The sequence below is a fragment of the Atta cephalotes genome (assembly GCF_000143395.1).
Source record: "Atta cephalotes unplaced genomic scaffold scaffold00010, whole genome shotgun sequence".
Lineage (NCBI taxonomy): Eukaryota > Metazoa > Arthropoda > Insecta > Hymenoptera > Formicidae > Atta > Atta cephalotes.
This window is the reverse complement of record NW_012130074.1, coordinates 4,110,972-4,120,421: the sequence shown is the minus strand read 5'-3', so window position 1 is coordinate 4,120,421 and position 9,450 is coordinate 4,110,972. Positions and strand designations below refer to the sequence as shown.

The window sequence follows — 9,450 nt, the reverse complement described above, 5'->3', positions numbered from 1 at the left end:
AAAATAAGGTTCGTAACGTACTACTGTATACTACTCTATATATATATATATATATATATATATATATATATATATATATATATATATATATATATAAAATATCTGTCTATAATATATTCGTATTTTTGTATGAAAAAAGTTTCGTACATTCAGTGCTACGTAAATTTTTCCTTAATCAACTCGTTTGCTAAAACATTTTTATGATTCGACTAAATAGATTTCCATTTTTTGTTTATTCACTAAAAAAATAAAGGGAAAAAGAGAAACTAAAAGCAACTGGATATAAAGTACTCTCTAGCATTAGATTTCACCTGATGCAGTTATGTAAATCAGGAAAAATAATACTACGACGAAAAAAGAAAAAAAATAGAAATTTGCTGGATCAGCCGCACTCATCTCTGCCATTTCGAAGTTAAAAGGACCTATGTTGTGCGAGATAGTGCTTCCTTTCGGTAGATTTACTGTATATTTTGTACTCAAAACGCAAGCAAACACAGTTGCGACACATTTCAGCGCCATTCAGTTTATCCTGGTAACATGCCGGGCCGTAGCCCTGAAATGCACCGTTGTTTGCCTAAGGTTTGCATCGAGCATGGGATTATCTTTGACCACGGGCGCACGAGCCTATCCGGCGTACGGGCAGACGATAAATCGCAGGGAAACATTTCCCAGGAATGTCTCGATGTCGCCGGTAATGGAAATGAGGAGATGGATCGAGACAGAACAATACTCGGCTGGGTCGCATGCCTGGACCTTATGATATCTCTGCGTAACCGGCCGAAATGTTGAGGACCGGAAACCACGTTTCGGCGAATTATCCGATGATTCGCGGATGTCGACGTCATTAATTAAGTTGCGGCAGGCGTGTCGCGTCGATGCCCGAGTACTGTCGTGTCGCAATGATTTCGATCACAAATTCGCGACACGAATTCGCGATTTCGGTATCAGTTGTGCTACACAACTGTGCGGCAAGCTGCCCATCCGCACTTGTGATTTGTCTTCTGCGTGCTTCGGATGTATCAACATAGTAGTAACAAGGACGACCACAGTTGCAACTCATAACTCATGCGATTAACGAGAACTTTTTCTGGATTAGCTACTCATGTTAATACGTATCGATTGCAGTTTTGTTCTGTTTAATTTTTATAATTTTATTACGAAAAAAAAATATCGTTTTAAAAAAAAGTACCATTTTAATGTAAAATCATAATGCAAAGTGTTGAACATGTTGTAAATATTAATGTCTTCTGCAAATATTGCTTTTAAAGTTATAGATATGTAGAGATATTAAATCTACATATATTTATGACATCATCAAAGTGCTCCTGCAAGCGCATATTGGTAGGAAATTCGTGATATTTATCTATGTATCGTGTGAATGTCAGCGTGAGCGTCATTACGACATTTACATTAATTATATACAAGTACATTATAAATGATACCACGATCAGCATTGTAAGCAAGTCTGCACTATCGCTGTACATAAAAGCTCAAGTTACGCTACAATACACAGTGATAATGAAATGCGAATAAATTCTCAATTTAGAGAATATTATAAATAATATATAAAATATTTGTGCGCGTGTATATATATATATATATAAATTATATACAAGGTGTTCAGAGTAACAGTTCGCACAACTTTTCGAATACTTCCGACAATTTAAAAAAACAATTTAAAAAAAAAGTTGAAAGGTGAATATTTATTTGTTTTGTACAATATGCATCAAAATGATTAAATACACATATCATGTATTTATATGCATATCGTCGAAATAAGATAATTCAAAAATATTTAAAAAATTTTTGTTTTCATAAAAAATCAAAGTCATTAAAATTTTTTTAAATAGCATCATATAATTTTTTTCCATAATACTGTAAGGATCTTCAAGACGAATTAAAATCACTATCAAAATGTCACCTTTATTGATGTGGAATTGATTTTATTACATATTTTATTAAATAAATACGTATGTATGTATCACAATATTATGGAACAAATTATATGATGCTATTTAAAAATTTTTTAATGACTTTGATTTGTTGTGAAAAAAAATTGTTTTTAATATTTTTTTATGGCATGTTGTAATGATAATTGATATATGAAAAGATAAATATTCACTTTTCAATTTTTTTTGTCAAAAGTGTCCGAAAAGTCGTGTGAACCGTTACGCTAACAGAAGAAAGTTGGAAAGGAATTTCAATTTACTTACATATTCTTAATACAATTATTGAATGCAATAATACATAACTATAATTAATAAAACATCATGTATAATTATAATATTTATATTAAATATTATATATAAAGGAAACTATGAGATACCATAAACCACAAAAATTTAAACTTTTAAAGGTACTTTTAAATATAGAATATTTTTGTCTTAGTTTTTTATATTATTGGTTTTTAAGAAAAACATTTTTTAAGAAATGAAAATGTCCCGTAGGAATTTCAATTTACTTACATATTCTTAATACAATTATTGAATGCAATAATACATAACTATAATTAATAAAACTGTAATCAATAGTAATAGAAAATTCTATATATGTACTAATAGTAATAGAAAAAAATCTATATTAATCAGTGAATAGATAGAATACAACTTCTAAAGATAAAATAAATTTAATTATTTAAATCTATAAGCTGTGGTGTAAAGCCTCTATACTATTTTGCATTGTTCTATTTTGATTATAAATGTATTTAGTATAATTCGACAAAGATTCTGACAAATTGCAAAATAAAAAAAATTATTTTTAAATAGGTTTATCAATTTCAATAATTTTAATAAAACAAAATAATTAAACAGAATAATGTAATCAATCATACGATGTAATGTAAAATTAATTCCTATTTAATTTCAATTAACTCGATCTATTTCCAAATCATAGACAAATAGAAAAAGAAATTTTAATTCGCCAGCAAAACTGATTTTACGAAATTCTGAGTCTGTATGTGCGTATTGTGCATCCGTACAATTATATTAAGCGGCGTCTACAATGAGATTTTAAGGCATAAAACTTAAAATCTAAGATTTAAGCATTAAGCAGTAAGAAATTGATCAGTCACAATCGTAAGGAGAACACTCGATTATAGTCCAGTTTACATCATATACTTGATACATGTAAGTAATTTTCTAATAAATTATTTTAATTTCAGTATATTCAAAGAATGATGTACTAAATTGGTACAATATACATCAAAATGATTAAATACATATATCATGTTTATACGCATATCACGAAATTAAGAAAATTCAATAGAAAGTTTATATAGTTAGTATATAGTTAGTATATAGTTAGTATCTGTATCAAGTGCATGTAAACTAAGCCAATGATTGATAAATTTCTTACGGCTTAAAACTTGAAAGCTTAAACTTAAGTTTTAAAATCTTATTGTAGACGCCGCTTTACGGCGCTTTTAATAACATCGAGATAATATAATAAAAAAAACTTCAATCTGCTTATGATGTATTATTTACAGACGCGCCTAGGGTCGTTCCGTTTTGCGCAAGGGCCACCACGTCGCTAATAATACAGGCGATTATACGCCACGGAAGACTGGACAGTCAGTAGCGATGATATGGAGGCTGGAGCTCAACGAGGTGCGTTTTTAACGATTTACCGAGGCATACCGATGCTCTCGAGGGGGGTGAAAGGGGTCGGCAGGAACACACTCGGCTCACTAGTCACTAGGGGTAATCAGGTATGTCGTTACACGATGCTTACACGGCCCCCGAGAGCCGATGCGTCCGCCATTTTGGGCGCAAGTGGAGCTGCGAAAATGCCTTTTTACGAGGCAGCCGACCATGCTGCTCTAGCCTCGCCGCATCGCAGCTCGACCATATACACGCCGCCATATAGCCCGAGAGAGCCCATGGACCGAGTGAGACGTTGTTGCACGGGTGAGATGTTCCAGCCGACGAGACTCAAAGGACAGTTAACACCCTGCCTCGCGCCGCTTGCGTCGAAGCTGCCTGCGCTCTCCACGCCCTATCGGCCCTATGTGCCCCCGTTGTTTTGTCTTTATCCCATCCCTACCATCTTCCCACCACCGCGTGCCGATGTCAGTTACTCTCGTTGCACTCGTTTTTCCTTTCCGCCTCATTTTGCCGGCGATTCGTCGTGTATTCTGTTGCCACATACGTATAACGGTTCGCAGTAATGTCGACGTTACGGCTGTCATGAAAAACGAGAAAAACTTATTCGTGCACACGGATACATTTTGGCGAATCCGCGGAATACGGGATGGGTGTGAAACGATACGGTGAGAATATTTGATACAAGACTTGCAAGATATTTCGTTCTGTACTGTTCGTTTCGCTGCGGGTTTATGGTTTCTAAGATTGCGATTCTGAATTTATTTCTTTTATTTGGATTGTTTAGAATGCAGCGGGAATCCAGCACAGAATAACTTAACTACTTTCTCAGATGGTTTCGAAGGCAGCAATAAAATTTCGTTAATAGTTTCTTTCATATAGATGATAATTAAAATAGAATAAATAAATTGACAACAATGAAATGAAATTAAGAGAATTCTCGATTCTTTTTCTTGTTAAGTAAAAATTACTTTATTATTAATTACTTTATTAATTAATTACTTTAATTTTTAAAAACAATTACTTTTGCAAAGTGTAATAAATAATTTACTCATGATTATATCACGCAGGGAGATGAAAAAATATAGAAAGAGAGATTAAGAATAGAATTAAGTTGGAATAAAATTAGATCAAAATATAAGTAAATTAGAATAAAATAAGTAATTTTATTTATTAAGGTATTATGTAAGAAGAATAAAGTATAAAAATCATGTAAGTGTTTTGTAAATTCTAAGATGAAAAAAATATAGTTTTACTACTATTACAGCTATATACTGCATTTTTTTTTACTGTATTTAGTTAGGTACTTAATATTCAAATGTTGAAAATCTTGTAATATCTTATTTAACATTTTATAACAATTTACATAGATATAATATATAAATACATAACATTTATAGATAACTATTCCTACATTTATTAAACAAAATTATATTAAAATGATTATTAAATTTTTTTGTGTAAAGTTTACGTTTATAATTAAATAGTTTTCCTCTTGAATTCTATTAAAGAGAACAAATAGTTTATTTATTTTCTGTAAAGATAAATAACATTAATCGTTATTGTTTAGTAATATACATATATAATAAAAATTACTTTATTAAAAATTATTATTTTTTAAATTATTAATTATTTTAAATGTATGACCAAGCTTCACAGAACCAAAGTTTTTGTTTATTAATACGTGATTAATTTTTTTCTGCTAAAGACAAAATATTAATTATTCTGAAAAGATTCATTAATCCTTTCTTTTTGTATTTAAAAGTAATACGACCAATAATTTTCAGTTGCAAAATAATCATATTATTAATATTAATTAATGAATTATTAATAAAAAATTTATCATCTTTTCAATACATCATCAAAGTTTGAATCAAATAAATTTAAAAAGTTTCGTTCTTTGAAAAAAAAATTGAAGAATATCTATAGATGAAAAAAGATAACGAAGTCCGTGACAGCAATTTTACTTAAATTTTATTGAAAATGTGCTTGCAAGTTTATTTGATAAATAGAACGAAATTTTTGCGCCAATTTAGAACGTTATCGTTAAAATGCAAATTCAAAAGTTACAAGTTTCTAGGCAGAATCAAAAGTTGGGTACCAAGCCAAAGGTATCAGCAAACAAATAAAAAAAAAATGCGTAATATATTCTGTTCAGTTTTCTGATTCGCAGATGACGATTTGAAAATCATATCGGAATCGGACTTTTACACGAAAATCCGCATTCAATGTGTCCAATGTGTTAGAGGAACGGAGAAACTCGCGACGCGACACGGCGGAACGTCACGTCCATACGTGACGAGAACGATAGCCCTCCAAACTGCTGACACGGCAGCGGTTCTCCGTGGGATTCTCTCGTGGGATTAAAAAGTTTGATATCTGTGATCCCACGGGGTTACAATCCCCTGTCCAAATCGTCGCCCGTACATTGAACGTGAAACCGTGATGCTTCCATGATAGTATCTGGAATGGATAAACGAAACAGAAACCTTCTATTTTAATTAATTGCAATTTGAAAGCATAAGGGATAACGAGAGAATGAGAAGAGAAAAAGAACAAAGGCATTGAGGCTCAATGGCGCTCAGGATCGACAAGCCGTGAAAGATTTGTGCAGTCAGGACGATCGTTCGAAATGTATGCTTTGGATGATCGACCGTAGATCTGCGACGAAGATGCAGGCACCGTTTAATTATCCAATTTCCCATCGATAATAATCTTGATTATTAGAAAGCACCGCTTGGCGAATAAATTCTCGTATCGGGAGGGAAACCGTTTGTGCTATTTACACTGGGAAGCGTCAACCGCATCAGTTGAATAGGACGATAGGATAAAACGAGGTCGATTCTACTTGGAGCATAATGGAGGACTTAAAGTGGAACATCAAGAAGTATATAAAGAAACTGAAAACCCTAGAGGGCGCGTAGGACGGGTGGAAATGGAGTAGTCGTTGCATTGCGAAAGCTTAATTTGCATTTTAGCATCTCGATTTATTTCGCACTCCCGCCTGCTTTCATTTTTCAACTACAGGAACGATGCGCCGCGTTTCCGTTTACGTGAATGGCGAACGATTCTATGGCATCCAATAACGGTGCTCGTTGGTCAAAGCAGCTATTCCACGTAAACACGCGCGAGTTAAATTCCCCGTGAATATCAGTAGAGCCGAGAAACGCTCGGAATCGCAAAGGGCTCGCGAGCGCGTGGTTATAAAGCCTCGTTAAGAGAGAAAAAGAGGTGCCGCGAGAGAGGGGGAGGTGATGGCGCGAGAGAATAACATAAGAGGGAGAGGGGAGAGGGGGGGGGGCGGACCACGTGTATTCGTGGTTGATCGAGAAATGGAGTGTGAGAGGTATAAAGACACACCTGGACGCCTGAGGGCACCTAAGGGATAACTTAGATAAGGTCGACCAAGCGCTAATCGAACGCGCAGCCGAGCAATATTTCGCTTTCATCAAAAGGGCGAGTAATTCGCTTAGCAATTTACTGAGTGGAACGAATAAGAGTTGCGACGAAGTATCCTCGCATGAATTAGCAAACGGCTGCTACGAGAATAGGCTGCAAGTTCAACCGAGCGAGCTTTCGAGCGTCTTCACGCGGTTACAATTTGTCCCGTAAAAGCCTCGCTTCTCTCTTTTTCTGTCATTTTCCCGCCCCGTCTCTCCCTCTTCTCTTTGCCAGCCTGTTCTTTAAAAAGAAAAAGAGAAGGCGGATCGACTTATTAATTTATTGACATTTTACGGTTATCTGCTCCCGCCGTTTGCGTTTACCACGAACGAGTTGGAGAACATTACTTTTAATAGGTTGTACACCACTTTAATAGGTTGTCGCCAGCTCGCTTTGATTAGTCAACAGTTTTATTAGTATATACTGATCACTTTTATGGATATTATCATTGAACGTTATGCTGCACGTCGCGAACGGGAATATACGTATAGGAAAAATTATATTATCTCATGCGAAGAAAGGATCGAAAAATGTGATCTAGACACATTTCCTGTTTGAGATTTCATACGACTACTTTTAGATAGCGACCATTGTTATCACACAGAAGATCGTGATCATGGAGGTTATTCCATGTCAAATCGATATGGCAATTGGGTCGAACGTGAACGATCTCGAAACCCCTGACGCAGTTCTGACAGCTCGCTCATAAAATCATAATTTCGCTTATTGTTAATAGATAACTCCACGTAACTTCCATTTAAAATTTAATATGTCACCAACTTATTTATATGTATTGTCACGAAAATGTTTTTTTGCACATCTTCAAAATTATAAATTATAAATTACTTATAAACAAATAAATGTCACAATATTAGATCTTAAAAAGGTTGTGTTTAATTTTGTATTTAATTTTTTTAAATTGCCTTTTTAATCGCTTTGTTTTCAAGTATTTTCTTCTATGATGTTATTGTTTCTAATGTAGGCTAAGCGGGGCTGTTGTAATGGTTCTTAAGTGTACCATCTTTATTAATGCAATCCGACGAGAGAACTGCAACTCTCCTAACTGATTAATCACGAATTTCACTTCGCTGTATCCATAGATTGAGGCACGTTAATTGTTCATGTTGATACTATCTCAATAAGCTACTTCAGTCATCGAATTAATAATTAATTGTGCAGTTAGTAATCAACAGATTTGTGTACGAAGCAGCCATATGTGCAAATCGTACACTGAATTGCGATTCTAATTATAACTATAAGTAAATTAATTAATTTGACTCGATTATTCTTAATCTTCATTCGATCATTATAATACACTGTACATAATTATCGCTGTACGCATTGTGTTTAATTAATTAGTGTAGTATATTTAATGAATGGTTCTTTACCTATAAATCAAAATTAATGCTATTTTTCTGTAAAATTAAAATTCAATTTAATGCTGTTTCTTCAGAATTCTATATTCTAAATTCTTTAGAATTATTTAAATAATATTAAATATTTTATTGTAAAAAAATTTACAATTTATTTAATAAACTGTTTTCTTATATTGTTTTATATTTTTTTTACTCCTAATATTTTTTACTTCTATTATTGAAACTTAAATTATCAAAACAATTTGATTTAAAAAAAATGCCTTTAATTAGAATACTTGATTACTTGTAAAATGTATAACTAATGTGTCGAAAGAATTTCTACAAACACGCTTATCCTTAAAAGAAAATGTCCCTCATTTAATTCGGCCACTGATTTATTAGGATCTCTTTTCAGAGGGTCCGCGATCCACAAACCGATATAAACAAGTTTAGACGAGGAAAGTAAATACTTCTGTTCGCTTCTATTATTGCACTTTTTTTTTATTCGTGAACGCTTCGATTTCTCGAGACATTCCATTTAGCTCGAATCGACTTGTGGTACAACTCTCATGGATAACGCGCTGATAAATCGCACTAAAAACTAATTTACTCGCGCTTATTATTGCAACTGCAAATATTTGTGAACAATCGAGTGCGTCCATTGGCGATATCTATCTAACGTAGATAGAATATAAAATGATAGCTCGCAGCTACGCTGCAAATACGCTAAGACAACAAAGAAGCAAATCGAGCATTATTGGTCTCTTTGCATTCTCTATTGTCTTCTGCGGAAACAGATACGTAAACAGCTTACTGTTTGACTTGTTTCTTTACTGACTCATCACATACAGTGAATACAAAAAAGTTAAATAATTCGAATTACAATTTTATAAAAAGGTTAATTAAGAAGAGATAAGAGAGAGAGAGAGAGAGAGAGAGAGAGAGAGAGAGTAGTACGTTACTTAAGTTTAAAGTAATATTAGTAGACTAGTAGTAAGTTAAATTTTACGTTTATTAATTTAAATTTACTTCTTCTTTAACTTTTTAAAACGTTT

At 33.2% G+C, this 9,450-nt stretch overlaps 1 pseudogene; it reads left to right on the top strand.

The window, feature by feature from the left end:
- The first annotated feature begins 537 nt into the window (after positions 1-537).
- Positions 538-4,414, top strand: LOC105627881 (annotated as a pseudogene).
- Positions 4,415-9,450: the final 5,036 nt, after the last annotated feature.